Source organism: Neofelis nebulosa, chromosome 16 (assembly GCF_028018385.1).
Source record: "Neofelis nebulosa isolate mNeoNeb1 chromosome 16, mNeoNeb1.pri, whole genome shotgun sequence".
Classification (NCBI taxonomy): domain Eukaryota; kingdom Metazoa; phylum Chordata; class Mammalia; order Carnivora; family Felidae; genus Neofelis; species Neofelis nebulosa.
In genome coordinates this window covers 2,858,686-2,876,311 of record NC_080797.1, presented here as the reverse complement: position 1 = coordinate 2,876,311, position 17,626 = coordinate 2,858,686, and the positions used below count along the sequence as shown (strand labels likewise).

At 51.8% G+C, this 17,626-nt stretch overlaps 1 long non-coding RNA gene across 1 annotated transcript; it reads left to right on the top strand.

Moving 5' to 3' along the window:
* Window positions 1-7,037: 7,037 nt before the first annotated feature.
* On the top strand, window positions 7,038-12,691 carry LOC131497185 (uncharacterized). The gene is made up of 4 exons (XR_009254804.1): window positions 7,038-7,144; window positions 7,238-7,297; window positions 10,703-10,748; window positions 12,376-12,691. It is a non-coding gene; the product is annotated as an uncharacterized LOC131497185 (long non-coding RNA).
* The last annotated feature ends 4,935 nt before the right edge of the window (window positions 12,692-17,626 follow it).

Here is a 17,626-nt window from a genome sequence, read left to right as displayed (position 1 = left end):
CAGAGCGATGGGGGCGGGGAGATCGATGGGGGCGGGGAGGTCTAGGTTTGGATTGTGGGGCGGGGGGGAACAGATGTGGGAGTTCTGGCCTGGAAATGCCGTCTGACATGCCCGTCAGACATCCAAGTGGAGTGGGCAGCTCAGGGCTAGACTCTGCACCTGAGCATCAATCGGCACACAAGTGTGACAGAGGCCCCGAGGCCGGGGACATAGCTGGAGGAAAGGGAAAGGGAGCAGGCTGCACCTGTCACAGAGGCCCAGGGAGGCTCAGTCAGCGAGGGACCCAGAGGACCCAGAGTGGGTGTCTCCTGGAAGCCAAGAGGTTGGCCGAAGCTAAGAGCTGCGTGGGAGGAAGACAGAAGTGATTACTTCCCGGGTCTGTCAACAAGGACACCTCTGAGTCTGGGCCACGAGCTGATGAGCGCGACGAAGGCCACCAGCCGGGCTCCGGGTGACCGAAGCCTGGCTGGCACGTGACCGAATCCCACCGTCACAAGAGCTGTTCTGGTGGCGGAATGCGGGTGGGAGCCCTTGAAGTGTGAAGTTGACCGGGAATAGAATTCCACGTCCCTTTATCTCCACCCTCCCGAAACCCCGCTAACGTGCCCAGGTGAAGGCGTAATAAACCTGTGAGGACAAGAGCACGAACAAGCGTGAGAGTGCGGAGTTTGAGCCTCCCCACCTCAAAATCCCCTGAGGTCTTAGGAATCGGGAGACAGGTGCTCTGAGAGTGGCAGGTAGGTGACACTGAAAACAGGTTGATGGGACAGAACAGTTTCTCAGACGCAATCAGGACCCTTCCTCCTCCCCCCAGACACCCTCCTACACCTGACACGGCCAGCGGGAGGAGACAGTGGGAGATTTCTTTTCGGGAGAGGTGGATCTCGGGGGAATCTGGACGTGGGGACACCAGCTAGAGCTGAGGGTGGGACACGAAACTTAAAGTTGGAGAGTGGGGTGGAAGACTACACACGGAGCAGGGGGGGCCCCAGCCCCTTTCCTTGCTTGGATCCAAGTATGTTGGCAGGTTAATATACTGGACTCCTGAACCCTCCCCTCCAGTCAAGACTGGAGGGTTTCTCTCTAGAAGAACCCACCAGCTCAAGTGTCAGGTGGGCTCCTCCAATGGAGTAGCTCTGCCACATGAAGCCCACCAGCTGACAGCCCTGTCCCCACAGTTTCTGGTCGGCTTCTGTCGAGCCACTCTTGCAGATGAATGAGTGGCCTAGGATCACCAGACCTTCAAGGAAGGCTTTTACCTAAAAGACAAGGACCAGGGACACCCGGGTGGCTCAGTCGGTTAAGCATCCGACTCCTGATTTCGCCTCAGGTCATGATCTCAAGGTTTGTGGGTTCGAGCCCGCCATGGGGCTCTGCACCGACAGTGGGGAACCTGCTTGGGATTCTCTCTCTGTCTCCGTCCCTCCCCCACTAGCGCTCGCGTGCCCGCGTTCTCTCTCTCTGTCTCACACACACAAATAGATAAATAAAAACATTTTTTAAAAAGCGTATAAAAGACAAGACCCCAACACACAAGATTGAAGGAACAGACAATGCGGGGACCAGAAGAAATTTTCCAAAAAAAACCCCAAATTATAATTTGTATCCGCAGAGAGAGGAGCGCATATGGCTATAGGAAAGAGTGTTTCCAGGCAGAATGTTTGGATTTTATAAACCATCCATTCTTTTCTTTCCTCTTTTTTAAAAATTGTGGTAAAATACAGATAATATAGAATTTACCGTTTTGACCATTTTCTTAAAAAAATTTTTTTAAGTATTTATTTATTTATTTTTGAGGGGGGGGAGGGGCAGAGAGAGAGGGAGACACAGAATCCGAAGCAGGCTCCAGGTTCCGAGCTGTCAGCACAGAGCCCGACGCTGGGCTCGAACTCACGAACCATGAGATCATGACGTGAGGGAAAGCCGGATGCTTAACTGACTGAGCCCCCCAGCTGCCCCACCATTTTGACCATTTCCAAGTGTGCGGTTCACAGTAGTGGGTGATACATTCACTTTGGTGAGCCAGCAACACCTCCTGTCTCCAGAACTTTTTCGTCGTGCCAAAATGAGACTGTATGTATTGAAACCACAACAACAGGGTCACCTGGGTGGCTCGATCAGATGAGTATCTGACTTCAGCTTGGGTCATGAGCTCAGATCATGGGTTCTGAGCCTGGAGCCTACTTCAGATTGTGTCTCCCTCCCTCCCTCCCTCTCTCTCTCTCTCTCTCTGCTCCTCCCCCACTCACGCTCTGTCTCTCAAAAATAAACAAACATTGGGGCGCCTGGGTGGCGCAGTCGGTTAAGCGTCCGACTTCAGCCAGGTCACGATCTCGCATTCCGTGAGTTTGAGCCCCGCGTCAGGCTCTGGGCTGATGGCTCGGAGCCTGGAGCCTGTTTCCGATTCTGTGTCTCCCTCTCTCTCTGCCCCTCCCCCGTTCATGCTATGTCTCTCTCTGTCCCAAAAATAAATAAAAAAATGTTGAAAAAAAAAATTAAAAAAAAAAAAAATAAACAAACATTGAATAAAAAAACCCAACACAACCATTCTCCCCACCCCCAACCCCTGATCCCCTCCCTTCTACTTTCCGAGTCTGAATTTGAGGACTGTAGACACCTCCTATAAGTGGAATCATAAAGTATGTGTCTTTTTGTGTCTTGCATATTTCATTTAGCACAATGTGTCCAAGGCTCACCCCTGTTGTAGCAGGTGTCAGAACATCTTTCCTTTTCAAGGCCGAGCGATATTCCATCGTGTGTATACACAATTTTGTTTTTCCACTCATCCATCAATGGACATTTGGTTTCTTCCATTTGTTTAAGGAAGCTCTGTGCCCAGCCTGGGGCTCAAACTCGCAACCCCGAGATCAAGAGTCACATGTTCCACCGACTGAGCCAGCCAGGCGCCCCTGTTTCCATGTTGTTTTGGCTGTTGTGAATAATGCTGTTATAAACACTGGTGTACAAATGTGTCTGACTCCTGTCCGATTCTTTTGAGTATATACCTAAAAGTAGAATGGCTGGATTATGTGGGAACTCTCTGTTGAATTGTTTCTTGGCGGGGGGTGGGGGGGGGGTGGGGGGGGCGCGGGGGGAACCGCCATACTGTTTTCCATGGGTTCCAATTCGTCCAAATCCCCACCCACACTTGATATCGCCATTTTAATGGCTATGAAGTGGGATCTCATTGTGGTTTTGACCTGGATTTCCCTGGCGTCTGCTGGTGTTGAACGTTTTCATGTGCTTAATGGCCATTTGTATATTTTCCTGTGAAGCAATGTCACTTAACGTTCTTTACTCAAGCCATCTATTCATGGATTATGATCCATTGTCAGGTCACATTTTCCATTTGCCAGGTAAATCATGCAAGAGCTACACATTTCTAAATATATTAAATATTTTCTTTATTTGTAGGTCACACTTGCCATATGAATCAATATGGCACGTACACATGTCCCCAGGCGCAGTGAGGCTGAGAAAAGGTAGTAACGCTTTACTGTTTTCCCGCCCTCAAATATATCCTTGGACTCCCTTTTTTGCTCTTCTCCTCTTCCTTTTCCCTTTTAGACATTTAAATAAATCTATTTTAAAGGCAACTTGGTGTCGATACTGTCAATTGAGGGGCGCCTGGGTGGCTCAGTTAAGTGCCTGCCTTCGACTCGGGTCATGATCTCGCGGTTCATGGGTTCGAGCCCCGCATCAGGCACTGTGCTGCCGGCTCGGAGCCTGGAGCCTGCCTCGGATTCTGTGTCTCCCTCTCTGCCCTCCCCTGCCCTCTCTCTCTTTCTCTCTCTCTCAAAGTAAATAAATATTAAAAAAAATTTTTTTTTTAAATACGGTAAATTGACAATCTGGAACTGTTCCCCTAAGAGAGTATAATAGATATGGGTGCAATAAAAACCAGGTTACTCAACTCTAGGTGAATTCTGTTGCCAGTGACTTGTTCCTTGTTCCAGGGGAGGGATTCCCAGGTGCTACGAGGATATTAAAGCAACAACAAACGACAAATTGGCACTCTCTCCCTGTTGTAATGCGAGCTGTCCTGTGATTCAACATCAGCTACACCTGTGACCTGTGATCCCCCACCCCCCCCACCCCCCCCCCCCTGCCCCACATCCTCCCCTCTGGCCTAGAGCATTGTTGCTTAAGGCAAGGCCAAGTGGACGGCTTGCATCAGGATGTCTGTAAAAATGCCACTTCTCCCGACCTACTTCATGCTGGGAGGCAGCCTCCAGACATTCAACTTGGGGGATGTCTGTTTTAAATAAGCACAAAGGAGGAGTCTTTTTCAGACCCACTGCCCTCAGGCATTTGTATTGTATATCTGTCTCTGTTCTGGCCTGCCGCCCGGGCTGATCTGACCTGGCAAGGTCTTCTGGGACCTGTCATCTGATGCTTGGAGATACAGAGAAAGAAATCAGAGTACCACCTGGGGAAGGAACTTACTCAAGGCTTAAAAATGTCACTGAGTTCACGCCCCGCTTTGAATCCCTGAATGGGGAGTTCCTGCCTATATCTCTTTATCTCCCCTCCCTCCCTCGTCCCCTGCCTTCCTTCCTTCTTGTTGCCTTCTCTTTTTCTTGCTTTTACATTCTTTTTCTTTCTTTTTTTTTTTTTTTTAGTTTATTTATTTTGAGATAGAACACGGGGTGGGGTGGAGAGAGAGAGAGAGAGAGAGATAGGGAGAGAGAATCCCAAGCAGGCTCAATGCTGTCAGCACAGAGCCCGATGTGGGGCTCGAACTCATGAACCACGAGATTGTGACCTGAGCCGAAATCAAAAGTCAGATGCTCCACCAACTGAGCCACCCTGTGGCCCTTTGCTTTTCAATTCTAAACTTTTTTTTTTAACGTTTATTTTTGAGACAGAGAGAGACAGAACATGAACGGGGGAGGGTCAGAGGGAGAGAGGGAGACACAGAATCCGAAACAGGCTCCAGGCTCTGAGCCGTCAGCACAGAGCCCGTCGCGGGGCTCGAATTTACGAACCGCGAGATCATGACCTGAGCCGAAGTCGGATGCTTAACCGACTCAGCCACCCAGGCGCCCCGTTTTTCAATTCTAAAAGTGTGGTCCAGGGGTGCCTGGGTGGCTGAGTCGGTTGAGCGTCCGACTTCGACTCAGGTCATGATCTCGCGGTCCGTGAGTTCGAGCGCCGCATGGGGCTCTGTGCTGACGGCTCAGAGCCTGGAGCCTGCTTCGGATTCTGTGTCTCCCTCTCTCTCTGACCCTCCCCCGCTCACGCTCTGTCTCTCTCACTCTCAAAAATGAATAAATGTTAAAAAAAATTTACAAAAAATAAATAAAAGTGTGGTCCAAACTATAGACTCACATGATTTAAAGAGACAAACAGTTCTGGAAGTTTCTCACCACCGACAGCTGCCCCTTTCATCCTTGTGCTTTTCCCTTCATCAAAGACCGTGACTTTCTGCTCTTTCAGTCGATGATCTTAGTATTTACTGTCACATCTCAAAACAGCATGCCTATATTGCTTATTGATTGGTTTTTCAGTTTTAATTCTGGGTTTTCTTTTTTTTTAATTTTTTTTTAACATTTCTTTCTTTTTAATGTTTATTTATTTTTGAGAGAGACAGAGACAGAATGTGTGGCAGAGAGAGAGGGAGACACAGAAGCAGAAGCAGGCTCCAGGCTCTGAGCTGTCAGCACAGAGCCCAACGCGGGGCTCGAACTCACGAGCTGTGAGATCATGACCTGAGCCGAAGTCGGACGCTCAACCGACTGAGCCACCCAGGCGCCCCTAACATTTATTTATTTTTGAGACAGAGAGAGACAGAGCATGAACGGGGGAGGGGCAGAGAGAGAGGGAGACACAGAATCTGAAACAGGCTCCAGGCTCTGAGCGGTCAGCACAGAGCCCGAAGAGGGGCTCGAACTCATGGACCGTGAGATCATGACCTGAGCCGAAGTCGGACGCTTAACCGACCGAGCCACCCAGGTGCCCCCTGGGTTTTCTTTTAAGGTTTATTTTTGAGAGAGAGAGAGACAGAGTGCTAGCGGGGTTCTGTGTCCCCCTCTCTCTGCCCCTCCCCTGCTCACGCCTCTCTCTTTCTCTCTCTCTGTCAAAAATAAATAAGCATTAAAAAAATTCTTTTAAAGAATAAAAAAATAAAGAAAGAGGCAACACGTACGTTCTCTGAGCCGTGGGCAATTTTGTGGGGCGTTAGAGCCGTAACAAACAGATGCGGACCCGTAAAATGTCTGTATTCATCTTTTTTATTTTTGGCATTTGTCCTATCTGGGTTTTTTTTAAACCTGCAAAATTATAAAAAGAAGCAAACAGAAGGTAGGCAGTTAGAAACAGTGAGGGCAGAATATTCTCTTAATAAGTTTTGCTGTGAAGGGGGGCAGAGAAACGCGGCAGTAACTGGGGATATGAGACCAGAGGAGAACTTTCCAGAAGAGCGATCCTCAGGATGAGTCTCAATACCGGCTTCACATCAGAACTACCAGGGGGCCCTCGAAAAACCAATGCTCGGGGGTCTCGCCGGGGGTCTGGGTGTTAAAGCCAGGTGTTAGTATCTTTCTTACAGCTTCCCAAGTGATTCCAAGGTGTCCCCACGGTTGAGAACCACAGCCCCTAAAGCGTGTTTACATTGTCCAGAGTGAGGGAGGGAAACTGACAAGAGGAAGGGCTCGTCCCAGGACGTAAAATCCTGAGAAAGAGAAAGGGTAGCATCCAGAGCCCAGGTGGGGACACTGGCCTCCCATGGGCACAAGCAATAGACAATTCCAGCTCGGGTCGACTTTGGCAGCCCAGGTGGACTATTGTAACTGCCGTATCCAGAGACAGAGAGTATGACAGACGCAATGGATTTCCCATCCAATATCCGCTGTCCCTTCTGCCTTCCTCCTAGAACTCAAATTTGGTTCCGGGTAGGAAGGCGGCCAGCCCCAGTGCTTAACTGTGCCACGCCAACCAAGGGTGACAGTTGTAGTCTCTGCCTCCTCCGCCTTGGGGTTGTTATGTGGCCGCTCCAGAGAGGACTTAAGACCTGCTATCTTTTCCCTCTGCCTTCCGCAGCACTCGCTTCAGCCTCAAGCTCCATACAGCGTGGCTGTGATGGGGGCAGTTCCCGACCTCGCGCCCTCACACCCCGCCACCCAGGAGATCAGAGGGACTTTCTGTAGGTAACACTGTGAAAGAGGGCTGACACTTCCCTTTCCCAAAACTCTGTCAGATGTCTCCCTACCCCCTCCTTTTTCCTTGCTCTAAACAGGTAACACTAGGATCCCTGAACCAACCAGTGTGGCCAGGAGGATGGAACCCACTGGGTGAGGTAAGTCAACCAAGGTGTATCCCGAGGTGAGAGCCACCCAACTATACTCAAATGACACGGCTCAACGTGACAATGGGTGGTTTCATAAGAGAAATGCGAAGGGATGGTCCCAGGAGGAGAAACAAAGGTTGGGCAACAAAGCACCCTCACAAGAGAGCAGACACCCCTTCTGCGGTAGTAGGCAGGGGGGTAGTTCGGTGCAGGGGCAGGAGGGTCTGTTGTCTAGTAGAGGATGATGTGGCACCTCCTTTCTGGTCGTTTCACATTGTCACAGAGATGTGGGCAAAGTCTTCAGCTGGAAGGGATCTGGGAACTTCTGTGTGTTAGGTCCCGTGCCGGGGCTAAGGGGCAAAAGCGTAAATAGGACAAACCCTTGTTCCCCAGTAGCTCCTGATTTGGTGGGAAAATTGCAGGGCCCAAGGGAACATAGAAGACGGTGTGTGGACGGCAGCACCCGTGGCCCTTATTCTGGTGACAGCACCCTCGTTTCTCTGTAGAGAATCGCCCCTTCCCCATCCTCAGTCCGTATGGATACACCCTCTGGCTCCAGGGGCAGGCACAGGATCCAGCTCTGCCCAAATAGATTTGGGCAAAGTTTAGGAATTGGTTCAGAGATGAATGGGTGGTTTTGTCCAGACCAGTAAGAATGAGCCCCAGGCTTTTCTGTTGTTGAAACTGGTTTTATTTTTTTAAGTACTTTCATTTCTCAGAGTTGCTAAGGTGATAGGACATAAGGAAGTCTTGAAACTGCTGCTGGCCATTTCTGTAACCATTTTGGGAGGGCCCACCTGGGAATGAAGACAATGGATTATATGGATTACACAGAGACACCTCATGTGAGCACCTGGTTGGAGCCATGCCTATAATACTCCTGAACTTTTGAACTCTTTCAACCAGAAGAATCCTGATTAGTGCGGAGACCCATCTCAGACATGAGAGTGAGGCACGTCAGAGAACGTCCCCTTCAGGCAAGGATGTTCTCATCGCATTTCATAGGATAAGCAAGACTTAGATGGAGGTGACGAAAGCACTCTGTCCCACCTGCCGCCATGCTTGTGTATTTCATTCCCACATTGAGAGCACCAGATGCCTCTGACTCTTCTGTCCCATTCAAACTCACATTGTCCACTTTCTGTCACTCATCCCACCACATGAGTCTCTTAAACAGTCATCTTTGTCATGTATCCGTTCAACAAGTATCTATGAGTCTAGACCAGGTGAGGCGTTAAGCTGGCTGTTGTATGGAAGGGGAAGGATGTGTGACAGGTTAGAGAACAAACATGGCGGGCATTCAGCCCCTTCCCATTTCATGCTCATGGAAGACCTTGCCAATCAATCCATGTATTCTTCTTCTTGAGCCCCGAAGTAGCCCAAGAATCTTTGTCAGGGTAGCACTCAAGACAGGCACAGCCAACTGATCGGACATGGCATTGAAGATGGAACCTAGTGTCATCTCAAGGTAAGGTGCGGTCCAGGGCAACACGGATCCAGAACAGAAGGGAGACGGGACTGAACCACTTTGGAGACCAGGGAGATTGGAAGTAACACACACCCATGAGAGAAAACTTGAGTAAGAAGTCGAATTTATTATAAGGACAAAAGGCCAGAAATACAGCTGAGTCTCAGGAACAGCCTAGGGGCAGAGACCAGAGTATTGTAGGAACTCAGGGGATTCTCTCTCCAACTCTCTTCTTTGCATGTCTGTTTTGTCTCCTTTGTCTCTTCTCCCTTGATCAGTTCTTTCTGTTTCCCAGTCCGCACAGTTCATGTTTATGTATTCTCTATCTAAACAGTGGATAGGTTTAGAGTGTCTTGGTTCAAATGAAAGGTTCCCCAGCAAAGGATCCTCATTGACCCAGCTTGGGATGGGGATCCACCCTTGGCCCAATTTCCCCTGTCCAGCAGGCAGGGGTCAGACAAGGTGCCTGGCTGGCTGTGTCTGGCCATGTTGGTAGTGCTGACGAGCTGTGGGGATAGTGCAGATTTTTCAGAAGTATGAAAAATTCATTTCTGGACTATAGAAAACCCCAAACAATAAATACCCCCTGTACAATTTAAGGAGGTCTTCTTGTAGGAGGTGTGTTTTAAGCTAGTCGTGAAAAATCGGTACAATTTTAATAGGCAGAGCTGAAAGAGCAGGATAGTCCAACCTCAAACTAGCTTAATAAATTATGGAAATATATCAGTTTATGTAACTGGCAAGTTCAACAGTAACCGGCTTCAGGTCTGGATGAATCCCAGTGCCCAAAACATGTGTTAGGAATTGTTCCCCCTCAACATTTCATTTCTGCTTTCCTCTGTGTTGAACTGTATTGACTCATGCTCAGATAGACTCTTCCCAAGTGGTGGCACAGGTGGTTAGCAAAAGCTGTAGGCTTCTATCCTTCCAGCTTAGCAAACCTGCTCAAAGACCAGCCTCCCTCTTATTACTTCCAACAAAGGTCTAGAGGCTGACCCTCATTGAAAGGGACTTGGTCACAGATCCTGAGGTGGGGGCAGGAATTAGCTCCACACAAACTACATGGGTTGAGGGTAGAGATGGGTAGATCCCCCAAGGAAAATCCAATGTGGCTATCAGAAAAAGTAGCAAATAACAACACCTGTCTACTCTGCCTTTTCTGGGCAGCGTCCCCTCTCAGAAACCACCTGTTGGTGAGATGCTGAGCTGAGGTCCTTCAACGCTCTCAGCAAAGGTTTAGAGGTCTTCCCAAACAGAGAGGTGTATTGTGAATCTGCAGGATGGGAACGTAGGCAGGGCTCTGCTGGGTGATTCTTCCATTTCACATGGCACTAACAAAGATACTGGGTCATATTCAGGGCAGATGGGCTGGAATACAGGCTAAAGGCAACTTTATTCACGTGTCTGGTAACAGGAAGTGGATGGCTAGAATCCCGCACTCAGCTGAGTCAGTTAACAGGTACAGCCGCCCATGGCCTCTCCAGCATGGTGACTTCTTAACACATGAGGCTAGGGGAGCCTGGGTGGCTCAGTCGGTGAAGCGACAGACTTCGGCTCAGGTCACGATCTCAAAGGTTCCTGAGTTCGAGCCCTGTGTCAGGCTCTGTGCTGACAGCTCAGCCCTTGGAGCCTGCTTCATATTCTGTGTCTCCCTGTCTCTCTGCCCCTTCCCCTCTCATGGTCTCTCCCTCTCTCAAAAATAAATAAACATTAAAAAAAAATTTTTTTTAACACATGAGGCTCAGGGTCACAGTCCAAGAGGCTCCGACAGGAGGTGAGAAGTTTCTTACGATCATCTGGCCTGATCTCAGAAGTCCCGGAATGTTGCTTCTGACATTCCATTGGTCAACCAAGTCACTAAGGCCAGGGCAGATTCAAGGGGAGGAGAATTAGACTGTATCTTTCGGTGGGAGGAGTGCAAACAATGTTATTTTTATCTCCCAAAGTCTCCCTGAGCAGTCTGTCACAGGATCAAGACACAATGACAGAACGGTGGGGGAACCTGGGGCGGTGGCGGGGGCGGGGGGGGGGGGTAGGGGGGGAGGCCAAGAATCCGACCGCATTTATTCGATCCACCTGCCAACGGCGGGAGCCTTTTTTTTGCACCAGGGCGCGTCATTGGTCACACATCAACCAATGGCCTGGCTGGGCTTGAGTCAGGTGGTAACCCCTGATCCAATCAGCGGAGGCTGGCCGAGGGCAGGGCCACGCCCCCACACGCGTGGCTGGCGGAGGAGAGCCGGGAGAACCACGCTAACGCAGGTGCTGCGGGGCGAACTTCTCACCGGGGTGACCCCTGGGTGTGGGCTTGGCGCGCGGTGATCGCCACGTCGGCCGCCAGCCACTGCGGGTGCGCAGGCGGTGGAAGAGGAGGCCGAGAGTGAGGGAGGCCGGGGCCAGCTCCTCGTCCTCCTGGTGTCTGACGCGGGTCACCACTGTCTTCCCAACACCCTGGACCCTCCTGCCAGCCCTCCTTGTACCAGATGCCCTGTTGGGGCTCCATTCCCCTCCTGGCCCCTGCGGTGGGGCTGCACGAAAGCAAGTAACAGCCGTGCATCGTGGGGTCTCCGCACATGGAGGGACTCCGGCTGAAAGGCCGGTTGCTCTAAACTGGCTGGGGGTTCCTTTATACATTTCCCAGACTGGTACATCCAAGTCATCCAGGATCCCAGTCTGCTTTGGCTAGCGTGGGGATGAAGTGGCCCTCGCCCCCAGCAGAGGCCGAACTGGCCCCAGCGCTGCCCGTAGGTCCCAGACCTCTGGCCCACGCCTACCTCTCGCCAACACCCGCCTCCCCTCCCCCAGCCCTGGGATGACCCCTCTTGTCCACGTGTTATTTGGTCTGTTAACCCCCTGCTTTTGCTCCATGCTGGGTCTTCAAGGTCTGAGGACCCTAACCCCAGAGCATGGCTCTTCACTTACACTCTCCACACTCAGGGATTCTGGGCCCTGGGCTGGCGGGGGGTGGGGGGTGGGGGGCTGGAATCATAGAGGATCTGGCATCCCAGAGGGACCCTCTTCCTCCTGAGCTCCTTCGCTGAGCTCCACACTCACCAAAGTCACCTTAAATCTTCACCTGACTCCTCTTGCTACTGCTGTGAGCACGCCCAGGACACAGGAAGGAAAGGTCTTTGACAGACTGTTTTTCCCAGCAAACACTTTCGGACTGCACCTCTCCTACTCCTACGTGGAGGAGAGGCAGGCTCACTGCTCTCTAAAGCTACTTTCCTCCGTTTCCTCGGGGACTCAAAGCCCCAACGCCGGGCTTGGACTCATGACCTTGAGATCAAGTCCTGATCTGAGATCAAGCATCGGACACTTAACCGACTGAGCCCCTCAGGCACCTCTGTTTGCCTCTTTATTAATGAAGAGTTTAGGACCTTGGGGGAACTTAGAATCCTGACTATCACTTAATAACCAGGTGGGCTTAGGCAGGTCGTGTGCCTTTCTGAGCCTTAACATTAGCGTTTGTGAAATGGGTTTTAATAGTATCTGACTCATAAGGTTGTTCAGGATCTCAAATGAACTTTCACGAGTAAAGTGCTTAGTACACTTGCTGGTATATAGGAAGGACTCAGTAAATCAGTGCTCTTTCCTTCTTCCCCTACATGCTCCAAAGACGACCTCACCCCCTACTTCACTCAGAAAACAGAAACTGCCAGTGGAGATTCCCAAAACCAGGAGCTGCCTATTTCCCAAATGTACCTGCTCCCAGGCCCATCCTGTCTTGCTCTAATTATCTTGCAAGGAGCTCCCCTCCTCCCATCCAAGGGAATCCCTCCTCCTGTGGATCTACCCTGCCAGACACAGGAACCTGGCTCTCTTGTCACCTCCTCCAGCCTCTGTCTCTCTACTCGCTCCTGCCCATCAGCTGTTGATGGGCAAAAACGTCTTCCTCCTTTCAAAAGAGAAACATAACACATCTATCGACTATCGACGCTGTGTCCTTTCTAGTTCTTGAAGGAATGTCTTATACAGCTGTATCATCATAGGGTGTCTCAGGCCTTTTTCCAGAAAGCATTGACTCCTGGAAGGACCAGTTTCTGGGATTGGCTCTGGTCTTGAGATGTTTCATGATCGTCCAGTCCAACCACCTCAGCATGTATGGCCCTTGCCCTGGGCTTGGGCACCAGGGCCTGGGAAGCCACCAAGATGGGAGACCGGGTCGGGGGGGGTGCAGTCTATTCTCCAAGGGCCAGGAAGGCTTTCATGATTTGTGGACAGTGCTTTAAGGCCATGACACAATCCTTCAGGCCTTGTTGCAACTGGGGCCACCAGCTATCCCGGCAAAGAGTGTGGCAAGGGTTCTGGGTGTTCCTCCATCCTGGGATTATAGCTAAGCCCTGGAGGAGATGACTTCAGGGACTGAGGCAGAGGACCTACCAATGACACGGACGAGAACCCGTGTGACACCAAGTCAGACCATCTGTTGATAGTAGCAACAAGGAAGTTCTGAAGGAGGCACACGGCTTGGGCGTGAGTGGTCAGGACTGAGCGAGAGGGCTGAGGGGCTGATGTGCTACTGGACCGGCCAGTGACAATGGAGAATGAAGGGGAGGCAAGGCCATAAGGTAGGTGGTTATGAACATTTTGAACATGTGAACCTTTGCTTGGCTTAGTGGCTTGATGATGGGGTGGAGTTGGAGGAGAAGCCCCTGTAGTCAGGAGCACCCTCCGGTCAAATGGACCGACATCTTGTCACGGTGAAAAGAATCATGAGAGGGGACACCTGGGTGGCTTAGTCGGTTAAGTGTCGGACTTCAGCTCGGGTCATGATCTCACGGTTCATGAGTTCCAGCCCCGAGTCGGACTCTGTGCTGTCAGCACAGAGCCTGCTTCTTAGCCTCTGTCCCTCCCCACCCCTCCCCCGCTTGCTCTCTCTCTGTCTCTCTCTCTCAAAAACAAACATTAAGGGAAAAAAAGAAAGGATCACAAGAGCTTTGTGGTATATAACAGAAGTTTATTTTGTGCGGCATTAAAAAAGGAGTTTGGCAATAAGGCTGATCGTGCAACCCATGCCACAATAGGACGTTGAGTTAACTTTTCCTGTGACCATGGAATTCAAACTAGTGTCCACAGCTGAAACCATGAAGTACAAAGTGATCCATATTCTTTTTTTTTTTTTAATGTTTATTTCGAGAGAGAGAGAGAGGGAAGGAGAGAGGGATTGAGCGGGGTTGGGCGGGGGGGCAGAGAGAAATGGAGACAGAGAATCCCAGGCAGGCTCCACGTTACCAGCGCAGAGCCCAATGCGGGGCTTGAACCTAGGAACCATAATAAGATCATGACCTGAACTGAAACCAAGAGTTGGACACTCAACCGACTGAGCCACCCAGGTGCCCCCGAGGTAATCCACATTCTAAACAGAGAAGCCAACAGCTGGCTCAGCTACCCTCCCCGGCCTTCCCATCCCAAGGGCTTTCTGAGCATTCGTGCAATGGCTCTGCAGTGCTCCACAGGCCAACCCCCCCCAGGCCACCAACAGTAAGGAGACTCAGTGTAACAGCCTAGGAAGAAGGAAATGGTAGCCCCCCGCCCTGTCCCCTGTGGCCTGAGAGCATGAGAAAGAAGACACTTCCTGTAGCTTCTCATAGTGGAGGACAGAGGGCACGGGGTGAGCGAAAGCTGGTGGCTGTCCGGGCTTCCCAGGCAGCCAGGGGACTCCCAAGGGGCTCTGGTACACAGACAAGGTCGTGGGGCTGTCCCCCACTGTGGGGCTAAAGGAAAACATGGTGCTGCTTTCTGAAGGGTCCTCAGTGATGAAGGCTTGGACGGGGCTGACCCCGAACCCCAAGGGACCACATCCAGGACAGATCCAAATGTTGTGGCTTCAAGCTGATCCGATTTTGAAGGTCCCCTCTAAGAAAACGAATACAAAACTTGGTGGGGGAGGGTGCTTGAAAGGGGCTTGTGCAGGTGAAGGACCATAAAGCTTCAGCTTTCTTAGCTTTGTGGTGAGCCCGCGTGCGTGTGGGCAGGGACTGTATCCCCAGCTGGTGGCAGCAGCAGCCGAGCCAAAGGGACACCAGGGGAGTCTCCCCAACAGGTGGCCAGTTCAGCTTCCTCTGCATTCCTCACTTGAAGAGTGAGGGGGTAGGGATTCTAGGATTCGATTATGTCCCCATGACCCTCCCCTCCTCACCAAAGAGCCAGAGTTGGGGGAGCAGGGAAGGAGCAGACATGTGCTATCAACCCCACCCACACCCCCAAGTCCTTGACCCCGTGTGGTGAGCCCACATTTGGAGCAGATAGGGGATTGGAGTTCTCAACTGGCCTTTTGAAGGCACTGATTGGAGAAATGTAAAATGTGTTCATGTCCATATCCCACCAAGTGAAAACTTTCTTTTTTTTTTTATGTTTAAATGTATTTGTTTTGAGGGAGAGAGAGAATCCCAAGTAGGCTCCACACTGTCAGTGCAGACCTTGATCTGGGGCTTGGATCTCATGAACTGTGAGATCAAGACCTGAGCCGAAATCAAGAGTCAGATACTTAACCCGCTGAGCCACCCAGGCACCTCTGAGCCAAGACTCTTTAATAATCTGATTCCAAAGACATTGATTTGGAGTTTAAATCGTGTGTTTGCAAAAAAGAATCAAGAGGGCAAGGAGCAGGACTGCCTGTCAGATAGACATCTCCAGAGCACCCTTGAGGGGCACCCCAAAGCCCAGAGTCTGAACTCCTGGGTTTGCTGCCTGATCTCAAGATTTGCCAGACATGCGGTCTTTGACAAGTCATTTCGCCACTGGGGGCCTTGGGTTTCATGCGTGTCAAATGGGTCATCTGTGGACTAAAGACAGAACATGGGGAGATGCTTTTTGAAGGGCTGGATCGACGTCCCCTGTGAGCAAAATGCAGAAATGCTTGGACAGCGTGCCCGTCTCTGGGTCCAGGGCCAAAGACACAGGCTTAGGGATGGGTGATGAGGTCGAATACCCCTGGCAGAGATGACAAATGGCTTTGCTTTGGAAGGGGTGAGTCTCTAGACTGAGAAAAAAGTTCTAGGAAACTAGGTGTCCCAGATGACACAACTGCTCCTCCCCCGATTTGTCTACTTCCTTCCCCACGTCGGGAGCAGGGAAGCCATCTGTCCTACCCCAACCAGCCCGTCAAGGTCCAGCCACTTAACTCTGGAAGATGTTGATGGCCAGCACTGTGCTGAGCTCAGACCACACCACGCTCTCATGTGCCTTGTCTCTGAGGCAGGACTTGGAGGTTCCTCCACCTTCTAACTGCTGGGCCAGCACCAGGGTCCAGACAAGGCTACAAGGCTGTTTGCGTTTTCCCCCCCTTCCGGTCCTGGCCTTTCCCATAACTGCAGTTTTCGGGACCAGTCATACCACAGGGGAAAGGCCCTGGCTGGCTCTTGATGGAGTAAGGGTGTGGAGACTATCTCCTCTTGGTTGCTCATCCTTCTCTCACCGTCTCCCTCCCAAGCCAGGCTTTTCTTCTTTTCTTGCTTGTTAAACCAGTTCCATCCCCGCTCCACCATAACCCTGAGGAGTGTGTCAGGACACTTCTGGCTGCACAAAGCAAAACCCAGTTCAATCTGGATTAAGCCAACAACTGGCCCATGGTGCTCCAACTGGATCTGGCTAGTGGCAGCGACACATGGTCTCTGCCCATCTATCAGCTCTGCCCTGTCATCTTTGCTCGGCGTCCTGCCCTCTCAGCAACCCCAGAGAAAACAGGCAACTTCTTCACCTAGCTTCCAGCTGTGTCTCAGCACTAAGCTTAGCCCTGGTCATCTGCCTGCCCTGGGGGCAATTCCAGCAGCAGAGGAATGGAATGATTGGAGGTGGGGGGTGGGATAGGGCCTGGGGTCAGTTCCATGGGGACCGAACCTGGGGCTGGGGGAGGACAGGAAGGCACCACAACCAGTGCCCCTCATGAGTCATCATGTCGGAAATATCAAGCTTGGGGCAGAGACAGTGGGGCTCAGAGAAAATGGATGACCAATGGGCTGGTCACCCACTGGTGACTTTGGGATGTCTGTGCTGCTTGAATGCCCCACGGCAGGCTCTTGAGGGATGAGAAGTGGAATGTGGGTTGTGAAGTCCTGCCCGGTCTGCTGTTACAGACCTTAGCTTCTACACTCACAGGCCCTGCTCCTTCAGTCTTGGACTCTGGCTTCCATGGGTCATGGTCATAGAATAACTGCTCTTACCTCCCTTCCCCTCTCCTGCCGGCGATCACACGATGAGACCACACCACCCTCTTCCAGAGCCTCAGAGACCCCGGTCTTTTCTTGAAGCCTGAAAAGCCTGGGGCTTCCCTGCTCGGTCCCCTCAGAGCAGACCCCGAGTGGAATGGCAGCTCACTGCCCCCCGCCTCGGGCATCTCTAGGGTTCTTCCCCTCTCTGAAGCCCTCCCTAGCAGTGCCAGGTGTGAGTCCCGCAGGGAAGAGGGCGGAGAGACCATCCAGGCCAAAAGGATCACACACCACGAGATGGAAGAAAGCACGCCTTCATTTCAGCCGCCACTCTCCCAACACCGTGGCACGTGGCCTGGCATCCACGGCGCACAGCCCAGAAGATCCCAGTGCACACAGTCCCACAATGCGGCGCCACAGATCTCCCAAAAGGGGTGCCTGGGGTCCACTGCAGGTGGGGAGGGGGAGCACGGCCCAGACCCTGAGGAGCAGCAGAGAAAAAGTGCCAAGTGAGCCCCGGGACGTGATGCTGTGGGACGTGACGCGGAGTCCCAGCTACGGGGTGGAAGCAGCCGCGGGAGGGCCCTGCCGTGGCCGTCACTGGTCCCCGCTACGGAGCCATCCCAAAGGCGAGGACAGCCCCAGGCGCGGGCTCCTGGCTCAGGCCACCTGGCAGAGGTAGGTAGTGTAAACACGTCTGAAGGTGGGGAGCGCCTGATG